This window comes from Gorilla gorilla, chromosome 4, assembly GCF_029281585.2.
Source record: "Gorilla gorilla gorilla isolate KB3781 chromosome 4, NHGRI_mGorGor1-v2.1_pri, whole genome shotgun sequence".
Lineage (NCBI taxonomy): Eukaryota > Metazoa > Chordata > Mammalia > Primates > Hominidae > Gorilla > Gorilla gorilla.
The window spans coordinates 96,525,128-96,545,143 of record NC_073228.2 but is presented as its reverse complement, the minus strand read 5'-3'; the positions used below and the strand labels follow the sequence as shown (position 1 = coordinate 96,545,143).

The window sequence follows — 20,016 nt, the reverse complement described above, 5'->3', positions numbered from 1 at the left end:
AAACAAAACAAAACAAAACAAAAAAAACAAAGAGCCACTCCTCTCTCACTACAGGACCCTTTGAGCTTGGAAGCCTGTGGCAAGTATGGAGAGTGTGGTCAGATTCTCTTTCATCCTGTCACTTGGCTGGATTTGATCTCCTTTGCACACCACCCAAGAGACTCAGCTTCAGTGATTGGAGTGGTGGGGAGACAAGTACATGAACAAAGACAGACACCAATAGAGTATTGGTTACTTCCAGCTGTGACCAGTATTTATGATGGATTCCTTTGGGATTGATTATGATTCATGTGGCCTCCTATTTTTTTGGAGTGCTATTGGAAACCTTCTGCAGTGGTCCCCAAATTTAAGCAATACTTTTCCTTCAGCTAGCCACTTGTGTTCCTTCTCTCTCCTTTTGCAATCCTGTAGTCTTCCTCTGTCTTTTGTGTGTGTGTTGGCAGGTGTGTGCGTGGGAGGGGTGTTCACCTTGACTCTCCAGGCAATCTTTGTATAGAGGATTTGAGTTGGTTCTGAGCCTATGCTCTCAAACTTCACTGTGGTTCATGAGAAACAGTTATGCACTCTCTTTCCTCTCTCAGGTAAAATATAGATTTCTGTTCCATTTGTTCACTTCTTCAAGAAAAACATTCAGGCATCCTTGTCCTTACCTCAAATGGAAATGTAGAAAGCTTCTGGAGCTTCCTGACTTTTTTCTTTCTTTTTCATATCCGCACTGGCGAGTTCATGCAGTTCTCACATATACATATTTTAAAGCATGGAGCCAGCCCTAAGCTCTGAGTACCACAGATGCCCAGGACCAAAAGTCAAACTCATCTATTGTGAGACAGAGGACATCTTACCTCTCCTGGAGGGTAAGGTTGAGATGAAACTGACAGCTCTTTGATGAAACTCTCCCGCTGACATCCAACACCTATTCTTGGCCCCTCCACTTCTTTATAGGTTTGAGGTAAGTGATCAGCTCAGCTAAGGATCTAGGCCACTTTCTTTGCAAGTCCTACTTAAATGATCCAGACCTTCTCTTCAGAATGTTGGAGCAGTTCATATAGTATCTCAAAGGCCTCAGCTGAAACAGAAAGAGAAAAGATCCAATTTAAAATTTTGTTACCTATATATGCAGTTACATCATACATTCTTTATCCTAAGAATTTTCTATGTATTATTTCATAACAACACTATATGGAATATTATTAATATAACCTATTCACAAATGAGGAATCTAGGTAAGATAAACTAGGTAACTTGCCAAGGCCATATAGTTTAGAAAGAAGTGGCAGATCTGGGATTAAAATCTGCAACCCTAATTTTTCTTTTCTTTCTCGAAATTCAATCTGTTGAACTACCTTTCCTAGGTTAGTTATTTTAGGCATCAAATGCTAAAACTACAAAGAAGTAAGTTGTGTCTGAAGCTGTTAACGTGGTGTATATATATATGTGTGTGTGTATATATATATGCATTTACATACAGATGGAAAATATGTACATATTTGTACAATTAAATATGCATATATATATTTCCTTTTTTCTAAGTCACAGTCTTTCCTCCTATATTTCCACATATTATAAATGTAAGTCCTTCTTAGAATCAGTGTACACTCTTCCTTAAAACAATTAGTGCCTCTTTTCTCCAAAAATGTCATAAACAAATTAATGTTATATTTGATAATTTCTTATCTTAGAATCCAAAACATATCAGGATCAATGAATCACTCAAAGAGAGACTCTATGAATACAAGTGTGCATTGACCCATTCTTGATGCAGAAAAAGTATCAAGGATCAAGAGGAGATAATTAACATTTAAACACACTCTTACGAGTGTCAGTGGCCAATTGAATGCATTCTTAGGGTTAGATCAATTTAAAAAACAAAAAAACTCTTAAAGGTTTCTTTTGAGATATGTTATCTTTGAACATATAGTTTTGCAGAGTTTGAAAGAGAAAAAATGTAAAACTAGTTCTTGTTAGTGTAAAAGTAGTGTATTCTGCTCATTATCCATTGATTAATTCAACAAATACTGCAGTTAAATGTATGATATTATGCAAGTCAGAACCAATAATCTTAAAAGACTGGTCAAGGAAAAAAAAATTCAAGCTTTTCAGTAGGCCTGTCTGAAAATTGATATGCTTAACCAGAAAAGAGACATGTGAACAACTCCTTATAATTTTATATTTATTTTAATTTTACCCAAATACAGTTAAAAGTTCATTAATTTTATCTTAACTAGTTGGCTTTAAGAATATAACAATGCAAGACCCCCTTTATTTTAAAGGTGCGGGTACTGTACTATTGCTACAAGCAAAAATAAATCTACATACAACACTTAAAAGTTGATACTATAAACATGTCACGATGTATGAAGCTGATTTCACATCTCTATCATGAGCACATCTTGTTCTATGAGCGTGATAAATTTATTAGGTGTGTGCACATAGAACTTTATAAGTGAAATAATGAAGTGCCTCATTTTACATATAAGATCTAAGGAAGTTACATGATTCTCCTGAGTGCTAGTGCCAGTGGGTAGCAGAACAAAACAGATGCATTTAGGATTCTTTTTACATACACAGAGAGAGCATTTTAAGATACACAGGAAGAGAAATGATTCTTAGTTTCTGGAATATTCTAGATCTATAACCTTATATCACTTATGTTATACTTCTGTTGGCAGAATATAACTTAAGTACTTAACATAGCCAAACACATACAAATGCATTTAGATAGTGAACAAAAAGTTGTATTGTGGGAGTGAATATGATTAATGGGTATTTGTAAAGAATCATCTATGCATCAGATGCTTTTACATATGAGAGATACATACATGCTCATCAGCACAAGACAATTATAACTCTCCTCCTCACATTCTTACTTCCCTCCTTCTAGGTCAACTGATACTTATACTAAAATCATTGTTTTTAATCTCCTGATCTAACCAAGCCCCAGCCTTCATTCAGTGTTCTAACCTCTTAGAACACCCAATTAAGAGAGAATTGATTTTCTTCTCCAAGATGGTTCTCCCTGGTTCTCCCATACACAAAATTTACTGTGGGTACATGGGATGTGAGCGTTTTCCTGACATATCTCTTTACTTCCTGAGGTTTGCAGCAGAGAGAGATTTCAGTCTGTTTAGTGAATAGCAGTTGGGGATATAGGGCAATTGGGAGGTAATCACAACTTTTTCTACCACTTTTACTCTGCTGAATATTCTAATTTTCTTTCTAGTCAAAGAAATGGGTAAAATGTAGGCTCTGCAGCAATACTCAAAAATTGTCTTCTGAGATTTGGAGACTTTCTCTAATAAGATGGTGAAGGAGATAAGAGGTTTGTGAGAATTGCACTTGCTTCATATCGCATGCTTTCAAAAATTATTTATTCAAAATTGCTAAAAATATAATATCCTTGAATCTAGTTTATATAATTTAGATGTTTTGTCCCCTCCAAAGCTAATGTTAAAAAGTGACCTCCAATATTGGCAGTGGCCCTAGTGGGAGGTGTTTGCATTGTGGGAACAGATTTCTCATAAATGGCTTGGTGGTGTTCTTACAGTAATGAATGAGTTCTCACTCTATGTTCATGTAAGATCTGTTTGTTCTAAAGAGTCTGGTACCTCCCCTCTCTCTCCCTCTTGCTCCGTCTCTTGCCATGCTATACACTGGCTACCTCTTGCCTTCTATAGATATAGAAGACCCCAGAAGCGAAGAGAACATTGGGTTGAAGGAACTGAGACACTTTCCTTATTGCTAGATAGCAGAGCTGGTGTCTGAGATGTGGTAGAGAGATTAGCAGTGCTCATACTGTTCAGGGCAATGAAGAACTATCAACGGGTTCTATGCAAGAGGTGACATGTTCATATTTTCCTTTCAAAATGTTACTCTATCTTCATAAAGTGGATGGAGTAATGATAACATTAAGGGAATAGAGACCTACTGTAATTGCAGTCATCCAAGTGAACTATGATGGGGCCCTGAACAAAATTAGTGATAGCGAGGACGGGGGCCTACAGAATGGATTTGAAAGATCCTTCGGGGTGGAATTAGAAGTATCTTGTAGTTGAAGGGAAGTAAAGTATGTGGGCAAAGGAGCGAAGGATAAAATCAGATGTATAGCTTGTTCAGGAGTTTAGCAGGGAGAAATGCAGGTTTCAGAAAAATGGGAGGTAGTCAGTTAAATTATATTAAATTTAATGAAACTATGGAACATCTAAGAAGCCTGGAGGAGGCAATTCAGTAAATGGGTCTGAACCTTAGGAGAAATATGGGTGACCTTTGTCTAGAATACCCATCTCAGATCTCACTAATTAAAATTCAAATCTTGTATTATCTCTTTAATGCCTGGGTTAACTCCATTTTATGTTTTCCATAGGAGGGATGTTTGTCACAGCTCTTACTATCTTTTGCAATTATTTGTTTTTTCTTATCATAAAGTTAACATCCTCCAGGAAGAGAGAAATATTTGTTTCTCCATCCTGCTCAGTTTCTTGAAGACAGTAACAGTGTCTTCTTTCTTGGGCCATCCTTAATGTTGGGAACAATTCTAGACACATAGTAGGCAACCATAATAAATGTTTATTGAACTGAAAATTTACTGATTAGAGCAAAGATTTGTTTAGTTATATAAGCAATAGAAATTAGGTTGGAGCCAGATTGTTCAGGGTCTTATGTGCTAAGTCAAGACTTTGAATTTATCATTTTCATTTTGACTACCACTCTAATTGTTAATGTGTGAAGGAGTTATTTTATAATGATTTATGTGCAGTTTACTGGACATTTATTCCTATAGTCATGAATGTCAGATATGAATTATGTGTAACCTTGGGAATTACCAAGTTCCATATTCTAATGGCTAATGATAAGACAATGCACTGGATTTCTTTTTTCCTTTTTTCTTTCTTTTTCTTTTCTTTCTTTCTTTCTTTTTTTTTTCTAAGCTAATGTCACCTTTCTCAGCCTCTTTGATAAGGGTACAGAAATAAAAGAACCTTGCTATTGCCTTGGTACTCTGGAAAACTAGGCTGTATTTTGGGTTAGCCAATTAATTTATACAAACACATTCTCTCTCTCTCTCACACACACACACACATCATACATCTTAATCACTTCATCTATAAAATTGGGTGGTTGGGTTAAATTATACCTAAAATGTAATAGGATTAAACTACTGTCTATATCCTTCTGAATCAAATCCTGTTATCTTTTGGTCATATATTAAATTCCCTATGTTTAAACTTGCCTAATAGTAACATACCTATTCTAGATAGGCTTTTAAATCAAAAACAAACCGAACTCCTCCAGTAAAATCTTCAGTAAAAGCACTAATTATAATGATTACTTATCAAACTTGTAACAGATGTGTTTTAAATGACCTGCTTTGTACTTTTGTTTTAAAAATTCTGTTAATATTATTCTGAGTAAGACAAGAGTTTATAGCTCTAATTGAGAAATTCACAATGATTATGAGGTAATTTGATAGAATGCCAAATGAATATTAATTTTGATGCTTGTGAAATGTATTATTTCCATGTTTAATTGAAAGAATGATAACAGACCATTGTAGCAATCCCATTATTTTAAGTGGCATGCATTATGAATTAATCAAATGGATGATAATAATTTGTTACTATCTACAGCACCACTCTCATATGTAAAACTATAAAATGGTTTCATTTCAGCATTCCTACAATAAAAAGAACTTTAGTAGTCTTTTTGATTATTGAAATAGTTATTGTTTATGGAAACCATACAAAAATGTAAACATAGACAATAATATCAAGTATTTTATTATCACAAGTTCCCAAATTATTTTCAGATTTAGTTTAGAAATGAATATTAGTCTATACTAATACTATGGTATGATATAGCTGTCCAAACAGTAGCACCTGGACACACTTGAAATGTGGCAAGCATTACTGAAGAACTAAATTTTTAATTTTATTAAATTTAGGCTCTTTCAATTGATTAATTTATCTGGAAATGTAATTAGCTACATATGTCTGGTGGTTACTGTATTGGCCAGCACAGATCCATAGATTTAGAACCATATTTCAAAAATATGTGATCACTATTTTCACAGCATTTGTTTTATATACAAATTCTAAAATTCTTAATTTTTAAAAGGAAACTTCAAAAAATAATTTTTTTTCAAGACAGGGTATCACTCTGTTGCCCAGGTTGGATTCCAGTGGCATGATCATGGCTCAGTGCAGTCTCAACTTCTGGGGTTCAAGCGATTCCCCCATCTCAGCCTCCTCAGTGGCTAGGATCACAGGTATACACCACCATACCCAGGTAATTATCATTATTTTTTGTTAGAGATGGGGTCTCCTATGTTGCCCAGGCTAGTCTTTAACTCCTGAGCTCAAACAGTCTTTCTGCCTTGGCCTCCTAAAGTGCTGGGATTATAGGTGTGAGCCACTATGCCCAGCCTTACATATTTTTTCAAGTAATATAAATGTTTATAAACTGAAATATACATTTTTTAGCTTTTAATTCCATCATGCATTCTTAAAATCCTATGTCTTAACTGGAGTCAGCATCTGAAAGAGGAAGGATATCTTTGATTTATGGTTTTTGTGTTCATTCTCTTTTAGCAGCATTAAGATGTAAATGTACTACATGTTTAGCATGGTCATTTCTTGATATTTAAATACTTTCTCAAGCTTGCTAATTGTTAAGATTAAATACCAGGCCCTCCTCACTCTGGCAAAGTAACTTAAATTCACTTAGAAACACACACACACACACACACACACACACACACACACACACACACACACTGCTTTTATACTGAGAGTAGTTTACACATTATAGTCAACTGAAGCAGGCTGAAATCCCCTCCAAAACAGAAAGCTGAGTAAATTCCTTCCATGCCATGCCGTTAGATAGCATTCTCAGAAGCTAAAGAACATTGCCAGCTTCCTCTCCACCTAGAATAAAGCACACAATGTATTTTGGTAGTTTATTCCACAAGCAAATGCCTGATTATCCTTTGCAGTTCTGACAGCCTGAATATCAATGCTGCATAAAGGGTGAAAATGTCTGCTCTTCATATTTTGTTCTTATAAAATAACATTTCAAATTATTACCCTTTAAAATTTCCCTAAATGACCACTCAGTACAGCCTCTTCCTTTTGCACCAATAGAGGCAAGAAAGGCTGTGACAGCCTGGGTGTGGCGAAAGAGGATGAAACTTCTAAAGATTGAATCATTCTAATTCCCTAAAGTAGTGAAACTGGGAACAACTCCACAAACAAAAAATGGAAGAGTTCCTAAATCATTGCTTTGAACCTGTTATTCCTTTGCTCAAGAAGTTTCAGTTGCCCCTTCCTTCTTTGCTTAGGACTATGATGTCGAGAATTTTTGATCGTGCAATTCCAGTTGAGAAAAAAAATGTATATATTAAACATACATCCAGATGTATAATTCTCTCTAAATTATATATGTGTAGCTACTGGGTGTGTATAGTTAATACCAAGTTTTATTTGTTTATCATATGATTGTTATATTTAGGAAAATAAATGTTAAAAATTTGTTTTTATGATTGCTTCCTCAATGGTTCATCATTTGCAAATAGAAAATAACTCATTTTTTGGAGATGACTGATTCAGAGAATAAACTTTAAACCCCACATCCTTGCTTTCTAGGACCAGAATGAGGGTTCATCTTTTTCTTTCCTGCTAATTTTCCATACTACTTCTCTCCATAATCTCTTTCTACTACACCAACTAGTTTCAAATTCTTTTAGTTTGAGTTGAATTTCTTTTGTATAGTTTTTCTTCAACATTTTAATGATTACTATAGCTTTAAGAAAAAAAGTATATAGAAAAATTATTGAATATCTTTAATGAATTAATTGTGTTGCAAAGATAATTCAGAGCTCTCCATGAAGTTTACTTGGCTACATTTATGGATATATTTAATGTTCTTCTAAATATGCTCTCTCTTGAGAATTTTGCCTCTGTCCTTCAAAAAATATTGTTTCTTCTTCAGCGATCGTCTTTTTCTCTGTCCTTTTTCTTCCATTCTTTATTCCTTAATTGAAACATATGCACATCCGCGCAGTTAAAATTTAAAGGTAAACATTCTACTGGTACTTACATAAGCCAGGAGCAATTAAATGCCAACTAGATTGGCTTGGCATAGTCCACATAATAGGATCACAAAAATGTATGCAATAGAAAAAGTAATGTGTGGTATTTTGAAAATATTATCCAATAAACACTATACTGTAAGTTTTGTTTGCTTAACATGGTTTAGGAAAAGAAATATGAGCTGTTTTTAGATATTTTGGTGATTTAACTTTGAAACAAAAGATTTCCTACTAGAAATAATTTCAATGTTCTTAGGAATCTCTGCAGTCAGCAGTCTGTTGTCCATTGCCTGAAAAACACTGTTTTATGTATTTTGCTCAGATTTCGAGTTATTTAAGGTAGGAGGGTAAATCTCATTACTGTTTTTCAATCATGGCTGGTAGCAGAAGTCCCTGATTTATTTCTGCATTTGTTTTAGTTTAAAAAAAAATGAAGAGAGTAAATCCCAATTCACAAAGAACTGTAGTTATAGAATTATTGTATTAGTCCATTCTCGCACTGCTATAAAGAACTACCTGAGGCTGCGTAATTTATAAAGACAAGAGGTTTAATTGGTGCATGGTTCCACAGGCTGTACATGAAGCATGGCTGGGGAGGCCTCAGGAAACTTAGAATCATGGCTGAGGGTGAGGGAAAAGCAAGCACGTCCTACATGGCTGGAGTGGGAGGAAGAGAGCACAGGGGGAGGTGCTACACACTTTTAATCAACCGGATCTCCTGAGAACTCACTCAATATCACAAGAACAGCAAGGGGGCAATCCTCCCCCATGATCCAGTCACCTCCCACCAGGCCCCTTCTCCAACACTGGGGATTACAATTCTACATGAGATTTGGGCAGGGACCCAAACCATATCATTTCACCCTGGCCCCTCCCATGGCCCTCCCTCATGTCCTTCTCATATTGCAAAATACAATCATCCCTTCTCAACAGTCCCCCAAGTCTTAACTCATTTCAGCGTTAACTCAAAAGTCCACAGTCCAAAGTCTTATGAGACGAGGCAACTCCCTTTCACCTATTAGAGAGTCAGCCTGTCCTTTGAAGCTTTGAGGCCAGTCATTGACCTCTCTTTTCTGTGAAAGTTCTTGATGGCATTATCTTCTAATTGAAGGCTGTTTTGTCTACATAGAAAATCTATTGTTTAATGTAGCTACACTCATCAAAGGTCTTAGCTGGATCTTCTGTATAGGTTGCTGCAATTTCTGTATCAGCACTTGCTTCTTCACTTTGCACTTTCGTGTTTTGGAGATGGCTTCTTTCTTTAAGCCTCATGAACCAACCTCTGCTAGCTTCAAATTTTTCTTCATCAGCTTCCTCATCTCTTTCTTTCAGCATTCATAGAATTGAAGAGAGTTAGAGTCTTATTCTGGATTAGGCTTTGGATTAAGGAAATCTGGCTTGTTTGACTTTCTATCTAGACCATTCAACCTTTCTCCACATCAACAATAGGAGTTTTTCACTTTCTTATCATTGTGTGTTTGCTGGAGGAGCACTTTTAGTTTTCTTCAATAACTTTTCCTTTGCATTCACGAATTGGCTGTTTGGCACAAGGGACCTAGCTTTCGGCCTATCTTGGCTTTTGATATGCCCTCCTCACTAAGCTTAATCATTCATAGCTTTTGCTTTAAAGTGAGAGAGATGAGATTCTTCCTTCCATTTGAATGTTTAGAGGTTACTGTAGGGTTATTAATTAACCCAATTTCCATAATATTGTGTCTCAGGTAATAGGGAGATCTAAGGAGATGGAGAGAAATGGGAATGTCCAGTTGGTGGAGCAGTCAGAATACACAGAACATTTATTGATTAAGTTTGCCATCTTATTTGTCCTGTGGGCACAGTTCAGGTGCCCCAGTACAATTACAATACAATTACAAAAATAACATGCAAGATCACTGATGAGAGATAACAGTAACAGATATATTAATAATAAAAAAGTTTGAAGTACTGTGGAAATTACCAAAATGTGACACAGAGACAGAAAGTGAGGACATGCTATTAGAAAAAGAGCACTGATAGACTTGCTGGATGCAGAATTTCTATAAACCTTCAATTTGTAAAAAACATAATACAAAGTACAATAAAATAAAGTGCAATAAAATGAGGTATGTCTATATTTTTATATTACATACTAAGCACTTGGTGTGGTGCATGTCACACAGGAAATAGTCATATATTATTGGGGAATAAATGATCAAAATAATCACATAAAATATGCTGTTTATTATGGTTTATATTACCTTTACTTTTTCAATATTAGAACTATCACAGACAGAAATTTTGGCCATTTTTCTAAACTGAAAGTACTTGGAAGGGAAAAACATTCCTACTGTATTTTTGAATCATTGAATTTCTGTCTTCACCAGTATATAGAAAGTATTTAGATTGGTGCAAAAGTAATTGTGGTTTTTGCCAATGAAAGTAAGGCCAAAAATTACAATTACTTTTGCACCAACCTAATACATATAAAATATGTTACGATTGAACAGTATATCCACGCATCTCACTCTGCAGATGAGGTAACTAGGGCCAGGGAATACAAACTAGTTGTAATTACACTAGGTTGCCTGAGTCCTGTTCCAGCTCCCATTCACTCATTCAGCAAATAATTATGAACTCCCATTTTCTGTCTACTATTTTCAAAGTTAAAATTATTGACGATTCTGTAATGGGTAATTGCTAGTCATGGTTTCATAGTCTAGATTGACCTTTCAAATTTAAAGAAAACACTGTACAGAACTACATTCAGTATCATATTCAGCATGCTGAGTAATTTTGTTTGGGTTGATTAGGTTTAATATTTTAGAATAAAAGAGATTTCTAATGAAGCTTACATTAAGTAAACCCTCCCTAGGTCAAATTTTATTAAGTTTATGTTAATTATGACCTTTATTGGAATACCACCTTATTCTTAAAATAATTATTTTTAAAAGCATGAGAAAACGGTTTCCAGCAACTTTTTAATATGAAAAGTCTCCATTAATGAAACTTATCTCTTTCTAGATCTTTTTGAGAAAATATGTTTCTTAGAACAAAGATTAACTTAAGTAGTGACAATTAATAAACTAAATGTTAAAAAGTGGTGGCAGAGGCCTTAGAAATGTAAAGAAAACAGTAGAAAAGCTTGTATACCAAAGAAATTAGGAAGCTGCATTGCTCACAGAGGCAACAGCTGGATAGGAGTCCAAAGGGAAAGAGTCTTGGTCCTATTATTGGCTACTATTGATCTAATCACTTAATATTTGCTTGGAAATCGATGTTTGGGACTGACCATTGATCTTTTCACTTCACAGTGTATTCTAGAGAGTAATATATGGTTCTTAATAATCTGAGTATTCATAATATCTGGCTCTGCATTAATAAATACACAATTTAATGAATGAATAAATGAATGGATGGACAATAATATGAAAATGCATAGTTTTTTTTCTTATAGGAGCAGTTAAATTTTGAGTCAGCTTCCATTATGTACATACTCAACCTGAGTAGTAGTTTCAGTAACACGTTAAAAGTAAATGTTGGCCAGACGCAGTGGCTCATGCCTGTAATCCCAGCACTTTGGGAGGCCAAAGTGATTGTTGTATCACTTATTTGTGATTATTGTATCACAGCCTTACAAATATTCAATTATTTGTGTAGATCAAAATGAGAATCAAAGGGGTAACAGCCTTATTTGTAACATTTTAGATTTTTATCAGGAGGAAATATTACTGTATTCCTTATGCAATTAACATCAATTCGAATGCTTTAAAATGAGAATCATTAGCAGAATGGAAAATTATAACAAACCTTCGATGTGCAAGAGGAAAAGAGAGAGGTTTTAGGTAAATTCTTTATTTTTTCCTAATGAGAGCAAAATTAATTGTTTTAACAATGATTATATCAGGATACAGATGAATAGCACTAAATTCTAAATAGAATTGGGGTGAGACTAACAATGTTATTCTTGGGAACGGACCTAGAGGTAGGCCAGAGATTTCAGTTTCTGTTACTCTGTTACTGTTAATTGTCATTTGAATGCCCCTTCCTCCCCAAATAGGCACATACTTATGTATTCAATTGTGAAACTATTAATAGTTTTTACATAATCTTAATGAAATACATACTCCTAGAGGTGGCCAAAGAGTTTTGAATTATATGTCTTAACTAATAAACGAAATGAAAACATTTGACACGGCAAAATCCTTTCGTAACATGCAAGTCATCCATGTTTGGGCAAATCTCAGAAAACTGGCATCCAGCTACTTCCACCTACAAAAAGAGACAGAATGAAAAAAAAAAAAAGCTATGCTGGGCACTGCATTAGCCCGACTCATCCTTAAATAAATATTTATTATCACTGTCCCAAATAATTCTTAAAACTCTGATTCTTAATATATAACTCTTATTAAAAGGCAATCTAAATGAAGTAAAATGATTTAACTCCACCAGCAATGATCCTCTATCTTGTGGTCACTGGTTATTATTCTGGATGTACTATTTATCCAATAGCAGTTTTTAAATCGACTATTATATGCACAGCTTGGGGGCTTGTATGTTTGAGGCTTGAGAGGATGTGGATACTGATGTGTGTGTGTGTGTGTAGCATGGAATTCTACGTATATAGTTCATTAATCTATTTTCTTCAACTTTCTGTTAACAATTCTATCATAATTTAATGCAGATACAAATAATTCCTTTAAAAAATGAGGATCCCAATTTTGAGCGCATGCAATACCAGGGATCCGGCATCTGAACAGGAGGCTTTCTACCACCAGTTTGTTGCTCTCCTGTAATCACTCTACCTCCATCAGCAAGTCTTTTTAGAGAGTCAGTGACCCATTGATAGGTGCACTCATGGTGTACACAGCACTATTGTTTAACACTGTGAAATTGTGCCTGCCAGACGGTGCCACAGGGAAACAGCATCACTGGCAGGTGGCTGGTTTGCCTTGATGTTTCGATACCTATTTCTGGCGAAGATTCTTTCCCCTTTCTATTTTGCTATTTTCTCTCTTACAAAAAGCTGTCTTCCCAAGAGCCTTCCACCAATGTCATGAACCAGAGTTCATTTCTGTCAGTTCTCAGGTTGATCGCCCATCACAGAGTAATGTCCAAACATGAGAAATTGTGATAATTAAACTTCTTTTTTTTTCTTTGCACAGAATAACTAATTGTAAAAATTGGCAGTCAGCCTGCCATTTGAAAGTGAAGAAAACATCTTGTTTTAACATCTGAGCAGGGATTTTTTTGTAATCTGTAAACAATTGGACCATATGTAGTGTGATGGGAAACATGAAGGCTGTGATAGAACATCATTGAAGGAACCTTGTGTTTAATCGCTGTTCTTTGATTCACTGAAATAGAAATTAGCTTTTTAAGTTCTGTGTTTTACCACGATTTTAAAGAGACAGTTTTTCTTAAAAGATCAGACCATACTGACAATTTACCAAGTGACGACCGAGAGAGGAAAGGGAATTTCAATTTTTTAAATGTAAATATGTTTTAAAGACACCTAAACAGGTAACAGATGTAGCCATGGGCTTTTACAGCCTTTGTTTTGGCCAGTAATTCACTTCAGGGATACAAAGAATCTTCACACAATATGGTTCAACTCTTAGAAGGTGAATTTTTTTCCTAAATAACTTCTGTTGATGAAACTGAAGTTAAGTAAAATTACCACCACTGATTAAGTTAAAACTTAAAAAAATAAGGTATGCCCTCTCCTAATTTTGCTATATTTTCCAGCTCATTATGTATATAGCAGGACAAATTAACTATGGTGTTAAAAAAAGGTGGCTGTTGAAACTCAGAGTAACTGTTGAAATCCTTGTATCTTATGATACATAATTATATGTATCATTACCTTATGATACATATGGTATATATGGTATTATAGGTACCATGATTACACTTCTTTACATTCAGTTGATGATACTAAAGAAAAATTACATGACCAAGTGAATTTTGAAATAATTACAAGGGAAACCGTCTGTACCATTGTATAAAAAGGAAAATGTTTGAAGCAGAAACAGAGCTAGATTCTCTGCCTGACTCACCATTAGCTGGACTTCAAGTTTGCTATGACTAACTTTATCTTTCTGTGCCTTGGTGTCCTTTTCCCTAAAATTAGCTGATTAGATCAGGTCAGTGATTTTTTAAAAGAAGAGGAATTGAGACCAATCAGAATCACCTGAAGAACTTTTGCAAAACATTGCTGGGGGAGAATGTCTCATTTCACTTCTTTTTTTTTCCTTATCTCTCCCCAAAGTCATGCAGGGTGAGCCATACTTGCCACTGAGAAGTATGTCATATCTGAGAACAACTGACCCAGATAATTGCTCAGTAAGAGTATATTTGAGATTATTGAAGACTTAAAAGCATCTCATTATTAAATGTGCTATATCATGTTTTTCACTTTCGGCTCCAAGTGTTTTTGACTTGATAAAGTTTTGTTGTGTTAATTTTGATCACTTTAATCTTTTATTGGATCATTTTCCCACATTAAATTTAAATAGGAAGAACATATGTACTGCTGTTTTGCCATAAACTCTGATGTGCCTCAACTGGCTTCCAACTTCAGTCTATTCTGGAAGGCTGTACTTACAGGTCTCAGCCAGCAAGCTGAAACTGACAAAGGAGCGTTCCACTTCTCTGCTGTAAAAGTTGTACTTACCTTGTTTTCATGAAACCAACCTCCGTTTCCAAGGAAACAAGAACAAAAAGGCAGTTGGCAGCTAGCATCTGGGACTTAGAAGAACTCTCACATGTCAATTTCAACTGCTGGCTGCCGGCTCAAACGTAAAGATGTGGGGTATTAAAATCACCTTCAGACTTGTAACGTACAAAAGAATATTAAGGTTTTCTTCTTAGTGTTTAAATAATCAAGTTTAATAGCAAACCATTTAAAATATCCTTTGAAATACTGTAACAAATATTATAATTGTTAAAAATTATCTAATACAAAAACTTGTTTTATTTAAAAACAGTAGCACATATATTGCAGATATTTTCTCAGTTTTACACCATAAATTTTTGCCACTTTTCCCCTTTTACTTAATCATTTCACTTTCTCCTTTTTAAATAATGATTCATATGGTCCCAACTACTTACTCCTTTTTCTTTTCTTTTTCTTTTTTTTTTTGATTCATGCAAAATATCCAGATAGTGTCTGTTTTATCCATAAAGCTTTGTGGCCATGTTTAGTGTTTTAATAAAGTGTTTTAATGATGAAACATGAAAATGCACATTGTCATTTTTCTCTTAAAAATATAATTTCATGATTCTAGGCTTGGACACCTACATTAACACAATCTGCTTCTTCCAAATAGCACTTGTTCGTTTCACATGGGTATGCACTTCAGAGTTCACTGCAGTCCTCATCGTTCCATGCAGTCTCCAGGCCTTCTGTGTCATGGCTTTTAGATACGTTTGAGTTTTTAGACTCCTGCTAAAAGACAAACCTGGTTGGTAGGCAAGATTTGCACAGGAATGGGAAAGATACTTTTTGCCTGGAAAACAGAAACTTGTGGAAATTCTTTAGGCATTTAGATATTCCCATGAAAAGATGAATTTTTTAAAATATATATATTATTATACTTTAAGTTCTAGGGTACATGTGCACAACATGCAGGTTTGTTACATATGTATACATGTGCCATGTTGGTGTGCTGCACCCATTAACTCGTCATTTACATTAGGTATATCTCCTAATGCTATCGATGAATAATTTTTAAGAAAATGGAATTTCAAACTGATACTTACACTCTGTCTTGGGTTATATTATTTTATATTATCCTACTATTTAATTACTAGCTTTAAGTTAAAAACGTAGGTCTTTTAGAATTTCCCTCTTTTGAATGTTTTGTCACTTTACAGTATACTAATGTCCTTTGAAATCCAGGATGCCTGTGAATAGATATTAGTAGGTGAAATACTATGAAAAATTGTACAGGAAGTAATTTATCAGATTTGTGATGCGGACTTATTTTATTACATTTTATTGGTACCCCATTCGTAATGGGCTCTAAGGATAAATTTGTATAATTTTGGAAACTGTCATGTTAGACTTCTGCAATTAAATATGCTTACTTTTCTACAAAATAGAAATATGATCAATAGTAAGATAATAAACTTAGGAAGGAACATTTTTATTGTAACTTCACCTTATTTCTGTGTTCCCAAATCTGTACTTGTAAAAATCTTTTATTGTATTTTCTTTTCTTGGCACAACATTCCAGTAATTTACATTTCTTACTTGTAAATTCAGATAATGTTTAATATTTTCACATTTTCTGGACTAGGCATATGAGATGCTCATGATCAACATCTTTTGCCACTGTTGGAAAGTCAACTTAGGGGGACGGGTGCAGTGGCTTATGCCTGTAATCCCAGCACTTTGGGAGGCCGAGGTGGGGGATCATGAGGTCAGGAGATCGAGACCATCCTGGCCACCATGGTGAAACCCTGTCTCTACTAAAAATACAAAAATTAGCTAGGCGTGGTGGCTCGCCCCTGTAGTCCCAGCTACTTGGGAGGCTGAGGCAGGAGAATCGCTTGAACCTGGGAGGCAGAGGTTGTAATAAGCTGAGATTGCTCCACTGCACTCCAGCCTGGGCAACAAGAGCGAAACTCCATCTCAAAAAAAAAAAAAAAGTCAATTTAGGGGAAAAACCATGAGCACTTGCTTGAAAGCTATAATAAAGACTACTCAAGAAATAGTTGCAAAGAATTGATAATGTTATAAGTGATAAAAATTTATCTCCTAAGTTTGAGAAACCTCCAAAGTTGGAAAATACTGCAAACTTTACTCCAAAATACAGTCAAATTAAAAAATAAAACCAAACCCCAGTATTACCGTTTTTAGATTTTTTAGTTAATATATAAGTCACTTATCATAAAATTCGCCATTTAAAAATGTACAATTTATGATTTCAGTATATTCACAATGTTGTACAACCATCACCTCTAGCTGAAGGAATTTTTTTTTGTCACCCTAAAAAGAAACCCCTCACTCATTATCAGCCACTCTCCATTCCCTTCCTCCATTCTCTGGCAACAGATTTATTTTCTTCCTCTATGTATTTGCCTATTCTGGATGTTTCATGTAAATAAAATTACATAATATGTGACCTTTTGCATTTGGCTTCTTTCATTAAGCATGATATTTTCAAGGTTCATCCATGTTGCAGCATATAGTATATCAGTACTTTGTTCCTTTTTATGTGCATAAAATTCCATTGCATGCATATAATCAATTATATTTATCCTTTCATCAGTTGATAGCATTTTCTGTTGTTTCTAATTTTTGGCTACTATGAATAATGTTGATATGAACATTCATGTACATTTTGGTGTGAACATATGTTTTTGATTCTCATGGGTATACACATAGGATTGGATTGCTGGGCCATATGGTAATTCCAAAATATTATTTTAATTGAAATAATACAAACAAATTTTTGTAATGTTGGAAATGGGACTGAAGGTAGAAGAGTATACAATTTTACCCAAAAATTGCTCTTAAAAGCTTATCAATAACAACAAAACACAAGCAAACACCTGTCAAGTATAGTTGTTTGTAGAGTGATGCTTCTCTTTGTTTGTTTCTGTTTGGGTTTTTGTTCCTATTTATATAATAAGATTTTAGTAACAAAGGATTTAGCATCATATATTACTCAGAAATCAGATGTGCTTATTTCAAGTTTTGAAAATATAAAAACATAGGCTCAAAATATTTAGATAAATTAGAAGCAGAGATATTATGAAGCCTAGTAGTCATTATACATTACTATCTAAAGTCAAAGGTCATAATTAACAACTAACATAAGAAGAAAATTAGTTTGTTTAAAATACAGAAACCAAAGGTACAATGTGTTCAGTAAGAAAACACTTCTCATTTTCTTCTACTATTGTCAACATACACGGTTACTGTGAAAATGCTTCAAATCTGCTATTTCATTGAAATAGAAAATTTAGCCTAGTAATTTTACTGATTTGTTTATTTTTCTGTAATAATAATATGTACCTGAGATTGGAGTTTCAGACTTCTCTCTCTCTCTCTCTCTCTCTGTCTCTCTCTGTGTCTGTGTGTGTGTGTGTGTGTGTGTGTGTGTGTGTGTACGGGTATGTTTTAAAGTATGAGTTTATACTTTAGAGCATATATATACACACACATATATGTATGTATATGCGTGCATGTACTCTCTTTTTATAATTAGGAAAAATTTCTTACATGAATATCTCTGTTCTGTGGTGACATTTACCTGTGCTCAGCAATTTGCTTCCTTTCTTACAAAAAGTTCATTTTTTACAAAAATCTTATTTAATTTAATATTCCTCTCTTGAAAAGGGATGACAATAAAGTCACATACAAAAAAATTAATCACACTGGCCTTTCTTGTTTTTCTAAAAACTTTTCATTCAAACATTTCTTATTATCATTTATTGCACATAGCATGGATTAATCAAATAAGTTTAAAATAAAATAATAGACTAGAGAAAGGTGCTTCATTTTAAAAACAGAAACAAAAAGAAGGTACATGGATTATCTGATGCTACATCACACTCTGGGAGAGACTGCACTTCTTTCAGAGAGCCTCTCATTTCTTAATGTGCATCATTTTGCTCTTTCCCCCTGATAATGCTCACTTACTCTCTTTCATAATCTCCCCCTCTTTCACTTGTTCTTTTCTTTCCAATCATCCAATGATCCATCAAGGTACTTTGGTGTTCAGTGCTTTCTCATATGGTTCAACTTAGATCATGTAGTCTTTCTCACCCAACCAATTCAACTACTGTTTCCTGAGACCCCACTATGTCCTTGACTCTGTAAGGAGTTCCTGAATACAAAAAAAAGAGAGAGAGAGTACTCCAGAAGTGCAAAATAGGATATCATTTTTGCTTTCCCGTAAATATAATTTGCTTGTATACCAAAAATGGGGAAAGGTAAGGATATGAGATAATGTCTATTTATAAAGACAAGAAAGTGAGATACACAAACTGGACTAGGGCAAGACACTTTCAAGGGAGATAAAATAGGATAAGTAAGTAACAGAGGGGTAACTATCTTACCATGTCTTAAAGTAAGAGTGGTCCCATTTTACAAAATTTTATAAATTAATACCATAGTAAGGGGATAAGGCACCAAAACTCCCCAAACTTAGACAGATTAAAGAAGGTTACTGCAATGCAAAGTAAGAAAACATCTAATTTGAATTACACCATTATGGAATGTAAGACACTCTGATGAGAAAAAACTGGTCCAGTAAGATCAGAGATAAGTTGGTAGCAAAATGTTTGAGCAGTGGATACAGCAAATGATGATAAAGGTTCAGCCTTGGCCATTATATAAGTCAAGTTTTGGAGGTCTGAAAAGTCAAATGTCTTACTCAGAGTCACACAGTATATTAAAACACAGTAAAACTAGAACTCAGTTATTAACTTTTGCCTTTTTAATGTAGATGTTTACCCACTCTGTAGTGCATGGGTGAGGCTTGTACATGGTATAAATGGAATACACCCCTTGGGAGATTGTTAGAGAGACATACATGCCAACAGTAAAAGTAGCACTGAGGTCAGGATTTCTTACCCTGAAACCATAAACAAAGACAACAGTTATATAAATACATATGTACTTATATAAGCTTAATAATATATAATGCTATTTGTTGATCATTTCCTAAGCTCCAGGCATTAAATCAATGTATAATATATATTTTCTCATTTAAATCTCACATTAAATTTGTTGGAAATGGAGCTTAAATGAGTGAAGGCACTTGTTCTTTTTATATATCTGTTTTCTTAATTTTAATACATAAATATTTCTCAATAGATTTTTCTAAAGAAACTATACCAAAACTGTGTATCTATTCATTTTAAATCACAATAGATACATGAAAAAATATGAATCTTAGACAAAATATGATAATGACATATAAAGTTATACCGCACAGTAT

General features: G+C 34.3%; 2 long non-coding RNA genes across 2 annotated transcripts in view; one reads left to right on the top strand and one right to left on the bottom strand.

Annotated features, from left to right (window-relative positions):
• Positions 1-20,016, bottom strand: part of LOC129533518 (uncharacterized) — a 78,041-nt gene that overhangs the window by 15,651 nt on the left and 42,374 nt on the right. Inside the window, exon 2 of the long non-coding RNA XR_008679800.2 lies at positions 843-1,066. This is a non-coding gene — a long non-coding RNA (uncharacterized lncRNA). The remainder of the gene's footprint in view (positions 1-842; positions 1,067-20,016) is intronic.
• Positions 1-20,016, top strand: part of LOC129533517 (uncharacterized) — a 311,392-nt gene that overhangs the window by 272,047 nt on the left and 19,329 nt on the right. The gene's annotated exons all lie outside the window — the stretch shown is intronic.